We start from the raw sequence: 24,384 nt of genomic DNA, 5'->3' as shown, positions 1-24,384 counted from the left end.
CCCGTCTTTAGGCATTGAAATGTTCTAAAAGTCCTATGCCCCTTATACACACATTGGAACTTTTTTCTTCCTAATTAATGTTGGGACCATATCTGGTTTTACTTGGAACGGATGGAAACTCAGGACTGACTAAGCATCTTCCCACTGATATGTTAGCTTTATTCTTACTCTATGCACAGAGTCGGCACATGCGTTTCGCTGGCTGCAGCCCTGATCCACTGCTTAAAAGGTAATCTTAGGCATAATTCACAGCCAACCTAGGACTGTTTTTGAATCCCATCTGGCTGTAGTTTTTCAGTTATTCCTCCTAAGAGGTCCATAGGTCACAAGTGACGTCTGTGATATAAAGACCAATGCTTGGTACAAAAGTAGTAGCAATGTAATCATATGAGCCACAGGAAAAATAGGTCAGATTGCCAGGGCATGCCATTTATAGATTTGGTTGAGAAATGATGACTCAGGTACAGAGCTCACTGTGTTGATAGCAAATATTTTATCTATTGTCAGACTGAGTTCTCAAGTATCAATTTGCTTGTTTAACCTATAAGGTTTTTATAAAGCAAATAAGGAAGTAGTTTTAATATTTTCTGTATCTACTACTTTTCATGCATTTGTTAGCACAGTCATATTGCATTCTCACAGGTTTCTCCTATCTTCATAGTACTGACCTTGGGAAGGTTAAAGGCTGAGAGACTCAACAACCAGTTCTGAAACTTTCATTTCAGGACCCATTTCTGAGCCACAACTTTTAAGGCCCCTTCCTCTTTGAGTATATCCAATGGGTGGTATTTGCCAGCAGGGGTGCATACAAATCTCTGGCCTAGAAGTATTCTAGACATTTCTCCAGGAAATTTGGAAGTGACTAGTGCTGCGAGTGCTATCTGGAAAGATGCCAGAAGAATTGAGGGAGCACTGTAAGGGTTCAACATGAACTCTCCTTGGTTGACTGGCACCATTTTGTTGTATGACAAATATTCAAAATGATGCCAGCTTTAGATCAATTAGTACTAGTCTGGAATTTACAGTACCAATTAGTGTCAATTACGAGATGTTGCCAATTATTGGTGCCAATTAGGCCAGTCCAGTTATGCATGCAAAATGGCTGTGTGCACCAATTTGCATACAGAATTTGGGGGTAAGTGCATTAAGTTGTGTTTGCTGTTTCCTTGTTCTTGTTAATTCTGATGACTTAATAAAGATATTTCACCATTAAGTTGAGGCTCTCTAAAATTTTCCATTGTGGCTGGAACCTTGGTCTAGATTCACTAAGCCCATCGATCAAGTCCCAAACACTTTGTGACCACTTAGCGACCCGATTTCCCTCCGACCCGATTTACTAACCTCGTGGCCGGTCATCCTCCCCTCCAATCCGAACCGCGCATGCAAATCAGGGGAAACAGCATGTAAAGTAGGCAAATTGAAAACTAAAGCTTAGTCATGTGAAAATGAGCAAATGAGTCCCACTGGGGATTGTCAGTTTGCAGTCGGAAGTTCTCTGCTAAAGCCACAGGAAATTTCCCTAAAAGTCCCAAGAACAGCAAACAGAGGCAGACAACTAGGTTCTCAAGTCAATGCAAATGTAGATGAATATTCTCCAAGACAGGAACTTGGGAGAACGTGTAAAAAAATAAAATCACGATTATCGGCTTTTTATGCACAAACTGTGCACAAGTAACAAGAAAAAGTATAATTGAAATGTTTCCTGTTTTGTATTTAGTTATAAAACTAATTAGTGTGGATAATAAATAAAAAAATAAATAAATAGTATCTGAGGTAGAATATTGATCATAATTTAAATAATTAAGACAGGAATCCACAACACAAGGGTATTTGAAAAGGGGACCTTGGGAATCATCGTTACTTCTTACTGTACCTGCTGTTTGCGGGCAAATTCTTTCCATAGAAACTAAGCTCAAAAACTGTCAGTATCTTCTCACTAGTCCTTATGGTGCAATTTAGCTTGTCAATGATTATGCTATCATTAGGACACACCTTCAGTATATTTAGTTGGTTATATTTTAATCCTTGCAATTGTGTTGCCTAGGGTGACCAACATTTTAAAAATGATAGCAGAGGAGGGCGACTAAGCTGATAAAAGGTATGGAAAATTTTCCATACGCTGACAGGTTAAAAATGCTGGGGCTGTTCTACCTGGAGAAGAGGAGACTTAGAGGGGACATGATAGAAACCTTCAAAATCCTTAAGGGCATAGAGAGAGTAAATAAGGACAGATTCTTCAAACTGAGGGGAGCCACAAGCACTAGGGGACACTCGGAGAAATTGAAAGGGGACAGGTTTAGAACAAATGCTAGAAAATTCTTTTTTACGCAGAGGGTGGTGGACACATGGAACGCACTTCCGGAGGAAGTGATAGGACAGAACTCTGTACAGGGGTTCAAGAAGGGTTTGGATAGGTTTCTGGAGGATAGAGGGGTACAGATAGAACTTGAGGTAGGTTATAAAAGTGGTCAGAAACCACTTCACAGGTCGCAGACCTGATGGGCCGCCGCGGGAGCGGACCGCTGGGCGAGATGGACCTCGGTCTGACCCAGTGGAGGCAACTTCTTATGTTCTTATAAATCCACCTGCTGTGTTGCACATGTTCCTCCCCTCTCCTTCTGCCAATAAATAACTGCAGTGAGGGCAGCAGTATAAGCTTTGGTGGCAGCAGGGAGAAAGCTCTTGCTAAAGGTTGCATTCTTCGGCTCCCACTGAACCACAGTCCTGCTTGGTCCCCTCAACATCTATATGATTCCTCATATGAATCCCCAGAACTTCCAATCGTTCCCCCAGCAGTGCAAAGCTAAGCTAGTGCATTCCCATAAAATTGGTCAAAACAAAACTTTTCTGATGCTAATGTAACCCTGCTGTTCCCTGCTAGACTAGTTCAGATGTATGTTATGCCTCTTGCCAGTCGTGCTGTGAGTACTGAGTTCTGCCTCTGCTTCATCCAAAGTAGACCTGAGAAAACACTCAACTTCAGAGGTCAGCCATCCATATATGGATCACCAGAAAGATTAAAGAGGTAGGGTATGTTTTAGGTCCCCACCTCATTGGAGAAGGGGGCCTGGTTGCAGTGTAAGTGGGGCTGGGGGGATGGTAGAAGGAAGAGGAGCTCAACCACTTTTCAGACACTATGCAGAGGCTGTGCGAGTGAGTGCTCTGTGCTGGCAACCGCGTTGATAAGCGACCAAAGTTAGGACCATTCCTCGTATTTGCTGTATGTTCCTTATTACCCATAACGCTCCTTCCCTAACCTTTCATATCCTTTCATCTATAATCTCCTCTCCATTACCATATTTACGCCATGCAATCACCAGCTTCCTCTCATTCATCCCCTCCTGTCTCTCCCACATGATTCCTCCATCCTTCTAGCTCAGCACCTGATATCTTCCTGTTCCTTCTTCTTCCTTCCTACCCTACCCCACTACTCTCCACTGTAGTTTAGCATTTCTCCCTCTTCCCTTCAACAGTCCTGCATGTCTCCTTCCAATATATTCTGCCCCCGGAGCTAACATCATTTATCCCAGGACAAGCAGGCATGATATTCTCACATGTGGGTGACGTCATCTACGGAGCCCCGGCGCGGACAGCTTTTCAAGCAAACTTGATTGAAGTTTCAAGTTTGCACACTGCACCACGCATGTGCGTGCCTTCTCGCCCACTAGAGGGCGCGTACCACCTCGTGGTCCTCAGTTCAAATTTTTCCGCGGAGCAAGAAAGCCCTGTGGATCTGAGCTCCAGCGTTTTTGCCTTCTAGCTGCCGCGTTTAGTTTGTTTTTCCATCGAATTAGTTCGCGGTGCTGTTTTTCTTTTCGGTTCTTTTCAAAAAAAAAAAAAAAAAAAAAAAAAGTATTTAGTTTTCGTCTGGCTCCGGGGGCTCCCGGAAGCCGTGGCCGGGGACGTCGGTACGTTCCCGGCCTTCTTCTTTTTTCTTCGTGGATGTCCCGTCCTGTTACGGGATTCAAAAAGTGCAGCCGGTGCGAGAGGTTGCTTTCCATCACTGACCCTCACCGGTGGTGCATTGTCTGTCTTGGGCCCGAACATCCGACAGAGTCGTGTGATCGCTGCTCTACCTTCCAAAACAGGGCCCTACGTCGCCGCAAGGCCAGAATGGCGGAATTGTTCGCCGTCGACGCGCCGCCTAAGGCCTCGACGTCGGCCCCGGCTTCGGCCCCGGCCTTGACCTCGGCCTCGGCGTCCTCAGGGGCCTCGGCCTCGCCCCGACCCTCATCCTCGAAGGCGTCGGCAGTGAAGCAAGCTTCGGGTAAGTCCTCTGTTCCATCCCCTTCAGCAAAGAAGCCATCCTCGAGTCAGGCCAAGGCGGGTGGGTCGACCCCGGCCCCGCATCGGACCTCGACTCCGCACACCCCGAGGGAATACTCGAGACCGAGGTCGCCCTCCAGGGAGTGTGCCCCGGACTCGGAACTCCCCACCTTCGTGGGGATTCCGGCCTTCCAGGATCTCCTCCGAGCTCTGATCTCATCGGAGCTATCGGGAGCCCTGGAAGTGTTGCAGCGTGCTGCGGTCCCGGCGGCCTCGACCTCGGCCGGGGCGCCTTCGGTCTCGGAGGCCCCGGCCTCGGCCCCCTCGACCGCGGGAGCCCCGGCCTCGGCGACCTCGGTCTCGGGTACAGTGACCCCGTTCACCTCGGTCTCGGCCCCGCCCCGGACCTCGACCTGGGGGGAACCCCCTGAGCGGAGTGTAAGGCCCAAAGAAAAGTCGCGCAGAGTGCGCCGTCTTTCCTCCTCTTCCTCCGGGTCTTCCAGACACGCCTCGCCCTCGACGCGACCTCGGACGGGGCGTCGATCGAGGAAGTCTAAGCGACCTCGAGGCTCGCCTCGGCGCGACCGCTCCTCGTCGTTCGGGGGCGAGGCGCTGCAGGTGTCGGAGTTGCGCCTCGACAATCCGAGGCTCCTCCGCTCACCTCGTGGGAAGTCTTCCCGGGCCGCCTCGCCGAGGAAACGGGAAAGTGTCCCACGAACCCCGGGGTCCTCACCCAAGGGTTCTGCGAGGAGGACAACTTCCCCTTCCCCCTCGAGGGCCCTCGAGAGGGGATCCTGGGATTCGGGATCTGTTAGGGATCCTCATTATTCCCATGAGGCCTCCCCCCTCTCCTCGGTGGGGCGGTCGAGAACCCCGTCTCCCCAGGCTAGGCCGTCCTCATTTTCATCCTTCGTTCAGGACATGGCCCAAGCCCTGGGGATTGACCAGATGGTATGTTCTCGGTATTCCAAAGAATTTTTGGAGGAACAGGACCTCCCCACTCCTCCTAGAGAGGTGCCTAGACTCCCTCTCAACAGCGTCCTTCTGCAGACCTGGCTGAAGAACTTGTCAAACCCTCTTACAGTCACGTCTGTACCCTCAAAAATGGAATCGAAGTATAGAACGATTCCTCCTAAAGGGTTCGATAAGGCGCAGCTCTCACACCAGTCTCTTCTGGTGGAGTCAGCTCTTAAAAAATCACAGCCCTCACGGGTTTCTGCGACGGTTCCACCAGGCAGGGAAGGGCGGACCCTGGACAAGTTTGGCCGTCGCCTCTATTCAAATTCCCTGATGGCCACCAGGGTTCTAAATTACGCCTTCACCTTCTCCTCCTATTTGCGGGGTACGGTGAAGGATCTTCCTCAATATCGAAACTCGTTACCGGACTCCCAAAGAGCAGGATTCGATAAGTTTATGTCCAACCTGTCTCAATTGCGGTTGTACCTTTTCCATGCAGTGTACGACACCTTTGAGCTGGTTTCGAGGGTGTCGGCCCTCGCAGTGGCCATGCGCCGCTTGGCCTGGCTTCGCACCCTCGACATGGACCCAAACCTGCAGGAACGTCTTGCAGACTTGCCTTGTGTGGGGTCCGAGTTATTTGACGAGTCATTGGATGCGGCGACCAAGCGGTTGTCGGAGCAGGAGCGCTCTCTAGCATCCCTGGTCCGCCCCAAACCTAGGCCCCCGCCGCAGAAACCTTTCCGGCCTCCGCCGCGCCGATACCCTCAGAAATCGACCCCGGCCTTCTCGAGACCGCCTCCGAGACGTCCGTCTCAGCGGGGCAGAGGGGGACAAACCCAAACCCCGGCGCAGGGCCCTTCTAAGCCCGCGCCTTCCTTTTGACGGGCTGAGCGGACGGGGCGGGTTCCCCTCCGCACTCTCACAGGAACCCCTTCCTATCGGGGGCCGTCTTCGGTCCTTCCGGGAGGCATGGACCGGGATTACCTCAGACGCTTGGGTGCTCCGGATCGTCTCCGAGGGCTACTCGCTCAACTTTGTGTCCTCGCCGCCGGACAGTCCCCCAAGTTTAGTCCCCTGCAACCGTTCGCAGTTACCGACCCTTATAACCGAAGCCAAAGCCCTCTTGAAGCTTCGGGCGGTCGAGCCGGTCCCCAAGGACCAGCGAGGTACGGGGTTTTACTCCCGCTACTTTTTGGTCCCAAAAAAGACCGGGGACCTGCGCCCCATACTGGACCTCAGGAAGCTCAACAAATTCCTGGCCCGGGAGAAGTTTCGAATGCTATCTCTCCCGGTTTTGTATCCTCTCTTGGAGGAAGGGGACTGGATGTGCTCCCTCGACCTGAAGGAAGCATACACCCACGTTCCGGTGCACCCCACCTGCCGAAGATTCTTACGATTCCAGGTGGGGGACCTTCACCTCCAGTACAGGGTACTGCCCTTCGGCCTGGCCGCGTCCCCACGAGTATTCACGAAGTGCATGGTGGTGGTTGCGGCAGCCCTGAGGTCACGTGGACTGCATGTGTTCCCTTACCTGGACGATTGGCTCATCAAAGCCCCGACCAGGGAGGGGGTTATCTCAGCGACCCGACAGTCGATTGCCTTCCTGCAAACCCTCGGGTTCGAGATAAACTTTCCAAAGTCTCAGTTGAGACCGTCCCAGTCTCTTCAATTCATAGGTGCGGTGCTGGACACGGTGCGCCTGCGCTCCTACCTGCCGACCCAGCGGCTGGAAGCCTTGGTACGGATGAGCCGCCAGGTCTCTCAACTATCGAGAGTGTCGGCCAAGCACATGATGATGCTACTGGGCCATATGGCCTCGACGGTACATGTCACGCCACTTGCGAGGCTACATCTGAGGATCCCTCAGTGGACCCTCGCGTCCCAGTGGCGTCAGGAGTGCGACCCGGTGTCTCGCCTCATTTCAGTGACTCCGCCTTTGCGGAAATCGCTACGTTGGTGGACAGACTCTTCAAATCTGTCCAGGGGGCTACTGTTTCGCACTCCGCCCTCCCGCAAGGTCCTGACCACGGACTCCTCGGAGTACGCGTGGGGAGCCCATCTCGACGGTCTCCGCACGCAGGGCCTGTGGTCGGCAGAAGACCGTCGGTGTCACATCAACGTGCTAGAACTGCGGGCCATCTTCCTAGCACTTCGAGCCTTCGTTCACATATTGCAGGACCAGGTGATCCTCGTCCGTACGGACAATCAGGTGGCAATGTACTATGTGAACAAACAGGGGGGAACGGGGTCTTGGCCCCTCTGCTCCGAGGCTCTTCGCCTTTGGGAGTGGGCGGCCTCCCGGAACATCTTCCTCAGGGCGGTCTACATCCAAGGAGAACGGAATTGCCTGGCGGACAAACTCAGTCGACTCCTGCAACCGCACGAGTGGACCCTACACTCAGCAGTTCTGCGCGAGGTCTTCGCTCGCTGGGGAACGCCACAGGTGGATCTGTTTGCCTCTCCGGAGACACACAAACTACCACTATATTGTTCTCGAATGTACTCGCGGGACCGTCTGGAAGCGGATGCCTTCCTCCTCGATTGGGAAGGGAGGTTCCTGTATGCATTCCCTCCGTTCCCTCTGATCATGCGAACGCTAGTACACCTAAAATCGTCCACGGCCACGATGATTCTCATAGCGCCTCGGTGGCCGCGTCAGCACTGGTTCTCCCTGCTGCTCCAGCTCAGTGCCAGAGAACCTCTTCCACTGCCTGTCTCTCCTTCTCTGCTATCTCAGAGTCAAGGATCCATGTTACATCCCAACCTACAGTCATTGCACCTGACAGCTTGGTTTCTTGTGCCCTGACTCCTCCGGACCTGTCTCAATCGGTGAGGGAGGTGTTGGAAGCCTCCCGCAAGATCTCGACGAGGCTTTGCTATGCGCAGAAATGGACCAGGTTCTCCACCTGGTGTACGTCCCTTCACCTGGATCCGATATCAGCTCCGATATCCTCGGTGTTGGACTATTTATTCCATCTGTCACGCTCGGGCTTGAAAACCACTTCGGTGCGAGTTCATCTCAGTGCGATTTCTGCCTTCCACCAACCTCTGGATGGACGCCCTCTGTCCCTCCACCCCTTGGTGACACGCTTCATGAAAGGGTTACTCAGGGTTTGTCCCCCTCTTAAACCTCCGTCTGTCGTATGGAATTTGAATGTGGTCCTGGCTCAACTGATGAAACCCCCTTTTGAGCCACTCAACAAGTCCCTCTTGAAATTTCTGACTTGGAAGGCGGTGTTTCTGATCGCCCTCACCTCCGCCAGGCGGATTGGGGAGCTGCAAGCCTTGGTTGCGGACCCTCCTTTCACTGTCTTTCATCACGACAAGGTGGTTCTCCGCACCCACCCTAAGTTTTTACCTAAAGTGGTTTCTGACTTCCACCTCAATCAGTCCATTGTCCTTCCTGTGTTCTTCCCGAAGCCCCACTCCCACCCTGGCGAGACGGCGCTTCACACGCTCGACTGTAAGAGGGCGTTGGCATTTTACCTTCAACGCACCAGGTCTCATCGGAAGGTTCCTCAATTATTTTTGTCCTTCGATCCCAATCGATTAGGGCACCCAGTTTCCAAGCGCACTCTGTCCAACTGGTTGGCCGCTTGCATTTCCTTTTGCTACGCTCAGGCTGGCCTTCCTCCCCCGGGTCGAGTCACGGGGCACAAGGTCCGAGCAATGGCAGCCTCGATAGCCTTCCTCCGATCCACTCCGATGGAGGACATATGTAAGGCTGCCACTTGGTCTTCGGTTCATACATTCACCTCTCATTACTGTCTGGACACCCTATCCAGGAGTGACGGCAGGTTTGGCCAGTCAGTTTTGCGAAATCTGTTTTCCTAAATTGCCATCCTCCCACCTGCCCGTCTTTGGTTGGCTTGGAGGTCACCCACATGTGAGAATATCATGCCTGCTTGTCCTGGGATAAAGCACAGTTACTTACCGTAACAGGTGTTATCCAGGGACAGCAGGCATATATTCTCACAACCCGCCCGCCTCCCCGGGGATGGCTTCCTTGCTAGTTATGGAACTGAGGACCACGAGGTGGTACGCGCCCTCTAGTGGGCGAGAAGGCACGCACATGCGTGGTGCAGTGTGCAAACTTGAAACTTCAATCAAGTTTGCTTGAAAAGCTGTCCGCGCCGGGGCTCCGTAGATGACGTCACCCACATGTGAGAATATATGCCTGCTGTCCCTGGATAACACCTGTTACGGTAAGTAACTGTGCTTTTCTTCCCCTCCTCCACCTCTTTCTGTCAAGTCTTTCTCCTCACCCCATGTAGTAGCTCTTTCCCTCTCCTCCACTGTCATGTCCAATGTTCCCTCTAAGGATTGATGAGGTGTGTGCAAAAAAAAATATGCATGAGCGACAAGTTACATACTCCACAAATTTATGAGCAGGCGCGGAGGACGCATTTTTAAACAAATATAGTTTATCATTGTACTCCTTATGTAATTTTAATCATCTATGGATATGTTTGTATGTTTATTGTTCAAATGGTTTTATTTATTTTCCCAAATTTATTTTTGTTATACGCATTGAAAATATTTGATATTGCGTTTAAATCAAAATCTCAATAAACTTGAAACGAGTGCCCATGAGATTGTAGGAGGGTTAAATACTCAAAGCTTAGAAGAATAACAATTTACTTAAAGTTTTTGCTACGCCAGCTTTGATATCTTTACATACAGTGGCGTACCTAGCATATGTAACACCCAGGGCCCATCATTTTTTGGCACCCCCCCCCATCTGTAAGAAAAACATGATTTTTAGTAACAAACCACACGTCACACATGAGTACCTAGGAAAAGGCAGCATCTTACATATTGCAGTGAGCAGTACATCAATACACCCATTGTAAAACTAAACAAGCCAGACCAGCACAGATCAATCCTACACCGTCAATCCTAACAGAAAACCATGTCTTTCGAACACACAGAACACAGAAAACACCTTCGCCTAGTATGGAATATGTCATCACAAACTAACCCCTCACCCTTTTACAAAACTGTAGTGTGGATTTTAGCCACAGTGGTAACAGCCCTGACGCTCATAGAATTCTGAGCATCAGAGCTGCTACCACCATGGCTGGCACTAAAAAACGCTCCACAGTTTTGTAAAAGGGGGGATAAAATAGAAATACACAGCTTCAACGCTCTAGCTCAGAGGTGCCCAAACTTTTTGGGCTTGCGAGCTACTTTAAAATGACCAAGTCAAAATGATCTACCAACAATAAAATTAAAAAACACAAAGCACACTATACGCTGAGAAAATGTTAATTATCATTCCTATTCTGGGTTTTTTTTTCAAAGAGGTCAAGGCAGATGACTCTATGCATTGTCACCTCAGTAACAACCATACATAAATAGACAAATATACCCCCCATCCTTTTTATTAAACCACAAAAGCAGTTTTTAGCGCAGGGAATTGCGCTAAATGCCCAGCGCTGCTCTCGACGCTCATAGGCTCCCTGCGCTAAAAAACACTATTGCGGTTTAGTAAAAGGGGGCATAGTGCAAAATATAGACAGCATATATAAATTCAGACACATTTTGATCACTAAATTTAAAATAAAATCATTTTTCCTACCTGGTGATTTCATGAGTCTCTGGTTGCACTTTCATCTTCTGACTGTGCATCCAATCTTTCTTCCCTTCTTTCAGCATGTATGCTTCCTCTCCTCCAGACCTCATTCCCTCCCCCAACTTTTTCTTCCTCTCTCCTTGCCCTTTCTTTCTTTTTTTTCCTCTTGATGCCCCCTTTCTTTTTTTCTGTTTCCCTTCTGTCTCCCTGCCTGCCCCCTTTCTTTCTCCCTACCCTCTACAAAGCCACTGCTGCCACCATCGGGGGAAACAGGCCCCAAAGCCACCGCCGCAACCATCAGGGGAAACAGGCCCAAAAGCCACCACCACGGCTGCCGCAAGCTCTCTCTGCTTCCCACTGGACCGACCAGCATTCCCCCGACGTCAATTCTGGTGTCGGAGAGGAAGTTCCGCCCAGCCAGGCAGCGATTGGCTGGCCCGAACTTTCTCTCCGACTGCAGCCTTAGGGCGGGTGCACAGCCGGGGCGGACTGCCCCCCCCCCCTTGGTAGGACACTGAAGACGTGGCAGCGGCTCCTCTCACGAATCCCCACCTGTGTCGGAAGTCCGATGCAGTCGGGGATCTTGAGAGGAGCCGCCGCTGCATCTTTTAACTTTAAAATACAGGCCGCCGCCGCCTCCTCTCACCTCCTCCCGCCCTCGAGTGAGCGACAGAGGAAAGCGTATGAGCGACGCCACTGAAAATAGTCAGCGATCGCTCATGCACTCACCTTAGAGGGAACACTGGTCATGTCCAGCATTTCTACCTCTTTTGCCCCTCCTCACAATGAAGCTTTTCCTACCCAAACCTCTCCTTGTCTCTCTCCTCCTTCCCCCTTCCTTTCCAACAATTTTCCCTCTTTTTTTCTTTCTCCCTCTTGTTGCCCAGCCTTTCTCTAGCATACCCCTGGTTTGGGAGAAGCAAGTTGGGCTTAGCTAGGGAGTCTGCTGTAGTCCTGCAGCTCCTTCCCTCTCTTTCTTCTAGCAGCGGCAGCAATTGCTACATGTTGCCCGCACCTGGCCCCGTAGCCTTCTTTCTTTCACATTCCACCCAGGCTGAATAGGAAGTTGCATCAGAAGGAGATGGGACATGGCAGAGTAGGTTTCCGGGTTAGCCACTGTGAAGGGAGAGAGCTGCAGGACTGCGAGAGCCTTCACAACAGAACCTGGATTGTTTTCTCTGTTCTGATGCTGTCAACTTGAGTGAGCACCACAGCTGGGTAGGCTTGAGACCAAATTGGGTGGGCCCAGGCCCACTCATGGGTTACACCCCCTGAATATTGTGACCAGGCAGACAAGAAGCATGCCAAGGTCCCAGCTAAGCCCGGAGGAAAAGTTAATAGGAAAACCCGGATGGGATTGTATAAAGGGTGTCCTAAGGGAAATAGGGATGATTTTCAGGTTAACCACCAGGGGGAGCCTGAAATCTCCAAGGATCTCCTGGATGAGCAGTATCTAGGTCACCACAGGAGGAGCCCAAGAGCCCCAGGCAGGTCTGCTGACTCATGTAGAATAGGGCGTGCCCCTAGAGTACAAAAACGAGCAGCTGAGAGCAAACAGACAGGCAGGCTAGGGAGAAGGTTCAGACCTTTCATTCCTGAGAGTCTCCTCGGGCCAAGCAAGGGTGATACAGCCTCACCTATGGAGGTGCAGGAAGCCGGAGAAATGCTGGAGGAAGCCTTTTCAGATTCTGATCTCCCCATGGAACTGGACAACCTGCTTGAGGGAATAAGTTTTGGTGAAGAAGCCATGGAGGTTGGTCTTTCCACCAGCTACAAGCCCCAACTGGATTGAATCAATGAGTGTGTTTTCAGCTTGCTTTGTTTGAGAAAGGCTGTTTATTGAAGCTGAACCTTTTGGGATTTTTGCTTTTCTTTTCTTTATTGTTTTGTATTTTCTGTGAAGCTGATAGTGTCTGATTGGGAGAGGTTTGCTGTTACCTGGGAGGGCATTTTGAGGCTATATTATAGCAAGATAAAAAGCAAACCTGAGGCACTCTCCTTTTCCTGGCAGTGAAATGCATGGCTGCCAGAGGCTTCAGTTTGAAGTACTGTGAATAGGGTATCCAGTGCCTTAAACACTATTGTTTGATGAACTGAATATCCTGCTTAGGAGCAGGCTGATTTAATTTCTCAGGTGAGCACAAACCTCAGAGGTGTGAAATAAGGAAAACACTTTGGACTTTATATCTGAACTGTTTATTGCTCTTTTTAAGTTTGGACTGCTTGATGATTTATGTGACCACCACTGTGGTCTAACCGGGACTCCACAGCACCTCTAGTGGTTACAATAACGAACAGCCATAACGTGTGACCCGGCCTGGAGTCACCCTGCAGGCCTGGACTGTCACCAATAGAAAATCAAAAAACAGAAAAACCCACAATCTATTCAAAAGGTTATAAATCAGAATGTCTTTGTTTTATTCCTCCAAACAAAGAAAAACAAACAAACCAGGAAAATCATGGATTCAAACAATAGGTAAGTGGGCCATAAATCATCAAGCAGTCCAAACTTAAAAAGTAAGAGCAATAAACAGTTCAGATATAAAGTCCAAAGTGTTTTCCTTATTTCACACCTCTGAGGTTTGTGCTCACCTCAGAATTTAAATCAGCCTGCTCCTAAGCAGGATATTCAGTTCATCAAACAATAGGGTTTAAGGCACTGGATACCCTATTCACAGTACTCCAAACTGAAGCCTCTGGCAGCCATGCATTTCACTACCAGGAAAAGGAGAGTGCCTCAGATTTGCTTTTTATCTTGCTATAATATAGCCTCAAAATGCCCTCCCAGGTAACAGCAAACCTCTCCCAATCAGACACTATCAGCTTCACAGAAAATACAAAACAGTAAAGAAAAGAAAAGCAAAAATCCCAAAAGGTTCAGCTTCAATAAACAGCCTTTCTCAAACAAAGCAAGCTGAAAACACACTCACTGATTCAATCCAGTTGGGGCTTGTAGCTGGTGGAAAGACCAACCTCCATGGCTTCTTCACCAAAACTTATTCCCTCAAGCAGGTTGTCCAGTTCCATGGGGAGATCAGAATCTGAAAAGGCTTCCTCCAGCATTTCTCCGGCTTCCTGCACCTCCATAGGTGAGGCTGTATCACCCTTGCTTGGCCCGAGGAGACTCTCAGGAATGAAAGGTCTGAACCTTCTCCCTAGCCTGCCTGTCTGTTTGCTCTCAGCTGCTCGTTTTTGTACTCTAGGGGCACGCCCTATTCTACATGAGTCAGCAGACCTGCCTGGGGCTCTTGGGCTCCTCCTGTGGTGACCTAGATACTGCTCATCCAGGAGATCCTTGGAGATTTCAGGCTCCCCCTGGTGGTTAACCTGAAAATCATCCCTATTTCCCTTAGGACACCCTTTATACAATCCCATCCGGGTTTTCCTATTAACTTTTCCTCCGGGCTTAGCTGGGACCTTGGCATGCTTCTTGTCTGCCTGGTCACAATATACCGAGGTTTTTAACCTGTTTTGGCTCCCACACCTCTTTAACTGATCAATTACCGGGAAATAAGGGTGCGAGCATAAAACTGGGGCTGTACTATCGACCACCTGGTACGCCAGAGGGAGTCGGACACGACTTGGAAGCGGAATTGAGACAGGAGTGCAGGACTGGAAGTGTAACAGTGATGGGGGACTTCAACTACCCAGGGATAGACTGGAGTACGGGTCACTCCAACTGCACTAGGGAGACAGGATTTGTAGAAGCTGTGAAGGACTGCTTCATGGAGCAACTAGTCAAAGAACCGACGCGAGGGGGTACTACTCTTGACCTCATCCTAAACGGATTAGGGGGGCCTGCAAGAGGGGTAGAAGTGGGAGGACCACTAGGCAACAGTGATCACAACACGATCAGATTCACATTAGAAAGAGGGATACCCATAGTTAGGAGGACCGCAACAACTGCGTTGAACTTCAAGAAAGGGAACTACGCTGCTATGAGGGAAATGGTGGGGAGGAAGCTCAGAAACATCTTGAGGATGGAGACTGTGGGAAGCGCCTGGACCCTATTTAGGGACACCCTGCAGGAAGCACAGAGAATGTACGTCCCCAATTTCAGGAAAGGCTGCAAGAACAAGCGATCAAAGGACCCGGTTTGGATGTCAATAGAAGTAAAGAGGGTAATAAAGGACAAAAAAGTATCTTTCCGGAGATGGAAAGAGGACCCAACAGAGGAAAATCGACAGGCGCACAGGGAATGCCAAAAGGAATGCCACCGGGAGGTTAGAAAAGCAAAAGAGAAATACGAAGAGGGGCTGGCCAAGGAGGCGAAAAACTTCAAGGCATTCTTCAGTTACGTTAAGGGGAAGCGACCAGCGAGAGAGGAGGTAGGGCCGTTGGACGATGGGGACAGGAAGGGAGTGATTAAGGAGGATAAAGAGGTAGCTGAGAGGTTGAACACGTTCTTCTCGTCGGTTTTCACAAGCGAAGACACATCTAATATACCGGACTCAGAGGAGCTCATGAGTGGGGAACAGGCTGAAAAATTAGAGCACATAGAGGTAAGTAGGGAGGATGTCCTCAAACAGATAGACAGGTTAAAATGCGGCAAATCACCGGGCCCGGACGGGATCCACCCAAGGGTGCTGAAAGAACTAAGACAGGAAATAGCGGGCACAATCCAACATGTTTGCAACCTATCCTTGAAAACTGGTGAGGTGCCAGAGGACTGGAAATTGGCAAATGTCACACCGATCTTCAAGAAGGGATCGAGGGGTGACCCCGGGAACTACAGGCCGGTGAGCCTGACTTCAATAATAGGGAAGATGGTGGAAGCTATGATCAAGGACGGCATTTGCGAGCACATCGAGAGGAATGGCCTACTGAGAACAAGCCAGCACGGATTCTGTAAGGGAAGGTCGTGCCTAACGAACCTTCTGTACTTCTTTGAGGGAATAAGCAGTCGGATGGACAATGGGGAGCCCATAGACATCATTTACCTCGACTTTCAAAAGGCTTTCGACAAGGTGCCACATGAAAGGCTACTTAAGAAACTGTGGAGCCACGGGGTGGGAGGGGATGTGCACAGATGGATCAAGCACTGGCTGTCGGGTAGACTGCAGAGGGTTGGAGTAAAGGGCCAATATTCTGACTGGCGGGGAGTCACGAGCGGTGTGCCACAGGGATCGGTGCTGGGGCCTTTACTCTTTAACATATTCATCAATGACCTGGAAAAGGAGGCAAAGTGTGAGGTTATAAAATTCGCAGACGATACCAAACTGTGCGGCAGAGTTAGGACCAGGGAGGAGTGTGAGGACCTACAAAGGGACCTGGACAAGCTGGAAGACTGGGCAAACAAATGGCAAATGCGCTTCAACGTGGACAAATGCAAGGTCATGCATATAGGGAAAAAGAACCCGTTGTTCAACTACAAATTGGGGGGGGTATTGTTGGGAGACAGCAGACTCGAGAGAGACTTGGGTGTGCTGGTGGATGCATCACTGAAGCCATCTGCACAGTGTGCAGCAGCCTCAAAAAAAGCCAACAGGATGCTGGGCATCATAAAGAAGGGCATAACAACCAGAACACGGGAAGTCATCATGCCATTGTATCGAGCGATGGTACGTCCGCATCTGGAATACTGCGTTCAGTATTGGTCGCCGCACCTCAAGAAGGACATGGCGGTACTTGAGAGAGTCCAAAGGAGAGCAACGAAAATGGTAAAGGGGCTGGAACACTGCTCATACGCCGAGAGGCTGGATAGGCTGGGGCTCTTCTCTCTGGAGAAAAGGAGACTCAGGGGAGATATGATAGAGACCTTCAAGATCATGAGGGGCATAGAGAGGGTGGATAGGGACAGATTCTTCAGACTGAAGGGGACAGCAAATACGAGGGGGCATTCTGAGAAACTGAAGGGAGACAGGTTCAAAACAAATGCAAGGAAGTTCTTTTTCACCCAAAGGGTCGTGGACACCTGGAATGCGCTACCGGAGGAAGTGATCAGGCAGAGTACGGTACAGGGATTCAAGCAGGGATTGGATGGATTCCTGAGGGATAGAGGGATCGTGGGGTACTGAGTAAACCAACCTGGTCGTGCATGTGCAAGACCGGAGGGCTAGGACTTCGATAGGAGGGCAGAACTTAAATGGGAAACCAAGGTGGCAAGGGAGCCCCTTCTGATGATTCAGACAGGCCTTGACCTGTTTTTGGCCGCCGCGGGAGCGGACTGCTGGGCAGGATGGACCTGTGGTCTGACCCGGCAGAGGCACTGCTTATGTTCTTATGTTCTTAATTGTACCTCTTTCCTAAACCATGTGTCCACTACTGCTAAAATTACAGTGCTACAAAGTTTTATGCCACAAAAGAAGTCACACTTGAATCTTTCTAGACCATTTTTTTGGGTTTGAAACATTTTTATTAAGAAGCAAACAAACAAAGCCTATACAACCAAACAAAATCCCGAAACAGGGGGAAAAATACAGTACACCGGGGATCTCAAAGTCCCTCCTTGAGGGCCGCAATCCAGTTGGGTTTTCAGGATTTCCCCAATGAATATGCATTGAAAGCAGTGCATGCACATAGATCTCATTTATCCCAGGACAAGCAGGCATGATATTCTCACATGTGGGTGACGTCATCTACGGAGCCCCGGCGCGGACAGCTTTTCAAGCAAACTTGATTGAAGTTTCAAGTTTGCACACTGCACCACGCATGTGCGTGCCTTCTCGCCCACTAGAGGGCGCATCCCACCTCGTGGTCCTCAGTTCAAATTTTTCCGCGGAGCAAGAAAGCCCTGTGGATCTGAGCTCCAGTGTTTTTGCCTTCTAGCTGCCGCGTTTAGTTTGTTTTTCCATCGAATTAGTTCGCGGTGCTGTTTTTTCTCTTTTCGGTTCTTTTCAAAAAAAAAAAAAAAAAAAGTATTTCGTTTTCATCTGGCTCCGGGGGCTCCCGGAAGCCGTGGCCGGGGACGTCGGTACGTTCCCGGCCTTCTTCTTTTTCTTCGTGGATGTCCCGTCCTGTTACGGGATTCAAAAAGTGCAGCCGGTGCGAGAGGTTGCTTTCCATCACTGACCCTCACCGGTGGTGCATTGTCTGTCTTGGGCCCGAACATCCGACAGAGTCGTGTGATCGCTGCTCTACCTTCCAAAACAGGGCCCTACGGCGCCGCAAGGCCAGAATGGCGGAATTGTTCGCCGTCGACGCGCCGCCTAAGGCCTCGACGTCGGCCCCGGCTTCGGCCCCGGCCTTGACCTCGGCCTCGGCGTCCTCAGGGGCCTCGGCCTCGCCCCGACCCTCATCCTCGAAGGCGTCGTCAGTGAAGCAAGCTTCGGGTAAGTCCTCTGTTCCATCCCCTTCAGCAAAGAAGCCATCCTCGAGTCAGGCCAAGGCGGGTGGGTCGACCCCGGCCCCGCATCGGACCTCGACTCCGCACACCCCGAGGGAATACTCGAGACCGAGGTCGCCCTCCAGGGAGTGTGCCCCGGACTCGGAACTCCCCACCTTCGTGGGGATTCCGGCCTTCCAGGATCTCCTCCGAGCTCTGATCTCATCGGAGCTATCGGGAGCCCTGGAAGTGTTGCAGCGTGCTGCGGTCCCGGCGGCCTCGACCTCGGCCGGGGCGCCTTCGGTCTCGGAGGCCCCGGCCTCGGCCCCCTCGACCGCGGGACCCCCGGCCTCGGCGACCTCGGTCTCGGGTACAGTGACCCCGTTCACCTCGGTCTCGGCCCCGCCCCGGACCTCGACCTCGGGGGAACCCCCTGAGCGGAGTGTAAGGCCCAAAGAAAAGTTGCGCAGAGTGCGCCGTCTTTCCTCCTCTTCCTCCGGGTCTTCCAGACACGCCTCGCCCTCGACGCGACCTCGGACGGGGCGTCGATCGAGGAAGTCTAAGCGACCTCGAGGCTCGCCTTGGCGCGACCGTTCCTCGTCGTTCGGGGGCGAGGCGCTGCAGGTGTCGGAGTTGCGCCTCGACAATCCGAGGCTCCTCCGCTCACCTCGTGGGAAGTCTTCCCGGGCCGCCTCGCCGAGGAAACGGGAAAGTGTCCCACGAACCCCGGGCTCCTCACCCAAGGGTTCTGCGAGGAGGACAACTTCCCCTTCCCCCTCGAGGGCCCTCGAGAGGGGATCCTGGGATTCGGGATCTGTTAGGGATCCTCATTATTCCCATGAGGCCTCCCCCCTCTCCTCGGTGGGGCGGTCGAGAACCCCGTCTCCCCAGGCTAGGCCGTCCTCATTTTCATCCTTCGTTCAGGACATGGCCCAAGCCCTGGGGATTGACCAGATGGTATGTTCTCGGTATTCCAAAGAATTTTTGGAGGAACAGGACCTCCCCACTCCTCCTAGAGAGGTGCCTAGACTCCCTCTCAACAGCGTCCTTCTGCAGACCTGGCTGAAGAACTTGTCAAACCCTCTTACAGTCACGTCTGTACCTTCAAAAATGGAATCGAAGTATAGAACGATTCCTCCTAAAGGGTTCGATAAGGCGCAGCTCTCACACCAGTCCCTTCTGGTGGAGTCAGCTCTTAAAAAATCACAGCCCTCACGGGTTTCTGCGACGGTTCCACCAGGCAGGGAAGGGCGGACCCTGGACAAGTTTGGCCGTCGCCTCTATTCAAATTCCCTGATGGCCACCAGGGTTCTAAATTACGCCTTCACCTTTTCCTCCTATTTGCGGGGTATGGTGAAGGATCTTCCTCAATATCGAAACTCGTTACCGGACTCCCAAAGAGCAGGATTCGACAAGTTTATGTCCAACCTGTCTCAATTGCGGTTGTACCTATTCCATGCAGTGTACGACGCCTTTGAGCTGGTTTCGAGGGTGTCGGCCCTCGCGGTGGCCATGCGCCGCTTGGCCTGGCTTCGCACCCTCGACATGGACCCAAACCTGCAGGAACGCCTGGCAGACTTGCCTTGTGTGGGGTCCGAGTTATTCGACGAGTCATTGGACGCGGCGACCAAACGCTTGTCGGAACAGGAGCGCTCTCTAGCATCCCTGGTCCGCCCCAAACCTAGGCCCCCGCCGCAGAAACCCTTTCGGCCTCCGCCGCGCCGATACCCTCAGAAGTCGACCCCGGCTTTCTCGAGACCGCCTCCGAGACGTCCGTCTCAGCGAGGCAGAGGGGGACAAACCCAAGCCCCGGCGCAGGGCCCTTCTAAGCCAGCGCCTTCCTTTTGACGGGCTGAGCGGACGGGGCCGGTTCCCCTCCGCACTTTCACAGGAACCCCTTCCTATCGGGGGCCGTCTCCGGTCCTTCCGGGAGGCATGGACCGGGATTACCTCAGACGCTTGGGTGCTCCGGATCGTCTCCGAGGGCTACTCGCTCAACTTTGTGTCCTCGCCGCCGGACAGTCCCCCGAGTTTAGTCCCCTGCAACCGTTCGCAGCTACCGACCCTTATAACCGAAGCCAAAGCCCTCTTGAAGCTTCGGGCGGTCGAGCCGGTCCCCAAGGACCAGTGGGGTACGGGGTTTTACTCCCGCTACTTCTTGGTCCCAAAAAAGACCGGGGACCTGCGCCCCATACTGGACCTCAGGAAGCTCAACAAATTCCTGGCCCGGGAGAAGTTTCGAATGCTATCTCTCCCGGTTCTGTATCCCCTCTTGGAGGAAGGGGACTGGATGTGCTCCCTCGACCTGAAGGAAGCATACACCCATGTACCGGTGCACCCCGCCTGTCGAAGATTCTTACGATTCCAGGTGGGGGACCTCCACCTCCAGTACAGAGTACTGCCCTTCGGCCTGGCCGCGTCCCCACGAGTATTCACGAAGTGCATGGTGGTGGTTGCAGCAGCCCTCAGGTCACGGGGACTCCACGTGTTCCCTTACCTGGACGATTGGCTCATCAAAGCCCCGACCAGGGAGGGGGCTATCTCAGCGACCCGACAGTCTATTACCTTCCTGCAAACTCTCGGGTTCGAGATAAACTTTCCAAAGTCTCAATTGAGGCCGTCTCAGTCTCTTCAATTCATAGGTGCGGTGCTGGACACGGTGCGCCTACGCTCCTACCTGCCGACCCAGCGGTTGGAAGCCTTGGTACGGATGAGTCGCCAGGTCTCTCAACTGTCGAAGGTGTCGGCCAAGCGCATGATGATGCTGCTGGGCCATATGGCCTCGACGGTACATGTCACGCCGTTTGCGAGGCTACATCTGAGGATCCCTCAGTGGACCCTCGCATCCCAGTGGCGTCAGGAGTGCGACCCGGTGTCTCGCCTCATTTCGGTGACTCCACTTTTGCGGAAATCGCTACGTTGGTGGACAGACTCTTCAAATCTGTCCAGGGGGCTATTGTTCCGCACTCCGCCTTTTCACAAGGTCCTGACCACGGACTCCTCGGAGTACGCGTGGGGAGCCCATCTCGACGGTCTTCGCACGCAGGGCCTGTGGTCGGCAGAAGACCGTCAGTGTCATATCAACGTGCTAGAGCTGCGGGCCATCTTCCTAGCACTTCGAGCCTTCGTTCACATATTGCAGGACCAGGTGGTCCTCGTCCGCACGGACAATCAGGTGGCAATGTATTATGTGAACAAGCAGGGAGGAACGGGGTCATGGCCCCTCTGCTCCGAGGCTCTTCGCCTCTGGGAGTGGGCGGCCTCCCGGAACATCTTCCTCCGGGCGGTCTACATCCAAGGAGAACGGAATTGCCTGGCGGACAAACTCAGTCGACTTCTGCAACCGCACGAGTGGACTCTACACTCAGCAGTTCTACGCGAGGTTTTCGCTCGCTGGGGAACGCCACAGGTGGATCTGTTTGCCTCTCCGGAGACACACAAACTACCACTATATTGTTCTCGGATGTACTCGCAGGACCGTCTGGAAGCGGATGCCTTCCTACTCGACTGGGAAGGGAGGTTCCTGTATGCATTCCCTCCGTTCCCTCTGATCATGCGAACGTTGGTACACCTAAAATCGTCCACGGCCACGATGATTCTCATAGCACCTCGGTGGCCGCGCCAGCACTGGTTCTCCCTGCTGCTCCAGCTCAGTGCCAGGGAGCCTCTTCCCCTGCCTGTCTCTCCTTCTCTGCTGTCTCAGAGTCAAGGATCCATGTTACATCCCAACCTGCAGTCATTGCACCTGACAGCTTGGTTTCTTGTTCCCTGACTCCTCCGGACCTGTCCCAATCGGTGAAGGAGGTGTTGGAAGCCTCCCGCAAGATCTCGACGAGGCTTTGCTATGCGCAGAAATGGACCAGGTTTTCCACCTGGTGTTCGTCTTTTCACCTGGATCCGGTATCAGTTCCGGTATCCTCGGTCTTAGAATATTTATTTCACTTGTCGCGCTCCGGCTTGAAAACCACTTCGGTGCGGGTTCATCTCAGTGCGATTTCTGCCTTCCACCAACCTCTGGAGGGACGCCCTCTGTCACTCCACCCCTTGGTGACACGCTTCATGAAAGGGTTAATCAGGGTTTGCCCCCCTCTTAAGCCTCCGCCTGTCGTGTGGAACTTGAATGTAGTTCTGGCTCAACTGATGAAACCCCCTTTTGAGCCACTCAACAAGTCCCTCTTGAAATTTCTGACTTGGAAGGCGGTGTTTCTGATTGCCCTCACCTCCGCCAGGCGGATTGGGGAGTTGCAAGCCTTGGTTGCGGACCCTCCTTTCACGGTCTTTCATCACGACAAGGTGGTTCTCCGCACCCATCCTAAGTTTTTACCTAAGGTTGTGTCTGACTTCCACCTCAATCAGGCCATTGTCCTTCCTGTGTTCTTCCCGAAGCCCCACTCCCATCCGGGCGAGACGGCGCTTCACACGCTTGACTGTAAGAGGGCGTTGGCATATTATCTTCAACGCACCAGGTCTCATCGGAAGGTCCCTCAATTGTTTTTGTCCTTCGACCCCAATCGATTAGGGCATCCAGTTTCCAAGCGCACTCTGTCTAACTGGTTGGCCGCTTGCATTTCCTTTTGCTACGCTCAGGCTGGCCTTCCTCCCCCGGGTCGAGTCACGGGGCACAAGGTCCGAGCAATGGCAGCTTCGATAGCCTTTCTCCGATCCACTCCAATGGAGGAAATATGTAAGGCTGCCACTTGGTCTTCGGTTCATACATTCACCTCTCATTACTGTCTGGACACCTTGTCCAGAAACGATGGCCGGTTTGGCCAGTCGGTGTTACGTAACCTGTTTTCATAAATTGCCATCCTCCCACCTACCCTTTTTTGGTTGGCTTGGAGGTCACCCACATGTGAGAATATCATGCCTGCTTGTCCTGGGATAAAGCACAGTTACTTACCGTAACAGGTGTTATCCAGGGACAGCAGGCATATATTCTCACAACCCGCCCGCCTCCCCGGGGATGGCTTCCTTGCTAGTTATGGAACTGAGGACCACGAGGTGGGATGCGCCCTCTAGTGGGCGAGAAGGCACGCACATGCGTGGTGCAGTGTGCAAACTTGAAACTTCAATCAAGTTTGCTTGAAAAGCTGTCCGCGCCGGGGCTCCGTAGATGACGTCACCCACATGTGAGAATATATGCCTGCTGTCCCTGGATAACACCTGTTACGGTAAGTAACTGTGCTGCATATTCATTGGGAAAATCCTGAAAACCCGACTGGATTGGGACTTTGAGACCCCTGCAGTACACAATCTAACACTCAGGTTGGAAAGAAGGTAGAAAGAACAAAAGGACCAGCCAGTTGGGATAAGGGTGAGCCCCTCCCAGGCATGTAGCCAGCAAGGACCTAACAAGACCATGGTCACAAAAGACAGGCAAGAAAAAACATGCAGAAAGCAGCACTCTCTGTCAGTTTACTCCCCAATTTTCATGTATAGAATCCCCGATATGCATATAAAACAAAGGCCCATCCTAGATCATTTTTAACACAATTTAATAAAACTTTCTCCTCATCCCATTTGACCTTTTTTCACACACCCCAAGGATGTGGGCCCCATAAGTTAAGAACTCCTGCATTATACCCTGGTAAATTAGCCTTCTAAGAATTTCCACCACTCAGTCTAACTAAAATATATATATAATTTTAGTCGGGTTCATGGAGATATTGCTGGAGGCATTTTGAAGTCGGGGTTGGAAAATAACATGACACACATTCCAAGATTTTTTCCATTAAAAGTGTGCCTGCAGAAAGAGCAGGTGCAAAGTCTCCTCCAGGACCTTTGTACTCCATTGGGTAAACTCGAAGGGCAGGACACATAAGGGCAAAACTTTTTTTCCGTTCATTTTTTAGAAAATATGGTATTTTCACTAGATATTCATTAATATTTTAAGCTAGTTTCACATACTCTCACATACTCTCTTGTTAATTAAAAAAAACAAACACCCCAAAACCCCAAAAAAACATACATTAAAACTTTTTAATGCATAGAAATTCATTGTGCACATTATATTTCATATGTTAAATCAATCAGCCATTCAGAAAGGATGTTATAAAAAATTTGTGGGTGTTTGGGAACCATTAACTAAATATTATAAGGATTGATTATTTTTATATCAATAAGGAAAATGTACACATCCTGGGAAGGAGGATATGCTCTAGGAGTGATTAGAAAGTATGGTTGGATTATTTATATATATTTTAAAGATTTTGCTGTCCAATTGGATGGGGGAAAATAAGTCGTCTTATTGACTTTGAAAGTGTATTGTGCTATAAAATTAATCTTCTTTGTAACTATATCATCTTTTGTGCACAATTGT

The 24,384-nt window shown here is 51.3% G+C and overlaps 1 protein-coding gene across 5 annotated transcripts in view; it reads left to right on the top strand.

Moving 5' to 3' along the window:
- Positions 1-24,384, top strand: part of TMPRSS2 (transmembrane serine protease 2) — a 236,722-nt gene that overhangs the window by 88,886 nt on the left and 123,452 nt on the right. The gene's annotated exons all lie outside the window — the stretch shown is intronic.

This window comes from Geotrypetes seraphini, chromosome 4, assembly GCF_902459505.1.
Source record: "Geotrypetes seraphini chromosome 4, aGeoSer1.1, whole genome shotgun sequence".
Taxonomy (NCBI): Eukaryota; Metazoa; Chordata; class Amphibia; order Gymnophiona; family Dermophiidae; genus Geotrypetes; species Geotrypetes seraphini.
The sequence above is the reverse complement of the archived record's forward strand: the minus strand, read 5'-3'. Positions and strand labels throughout refer to the sequence as shown.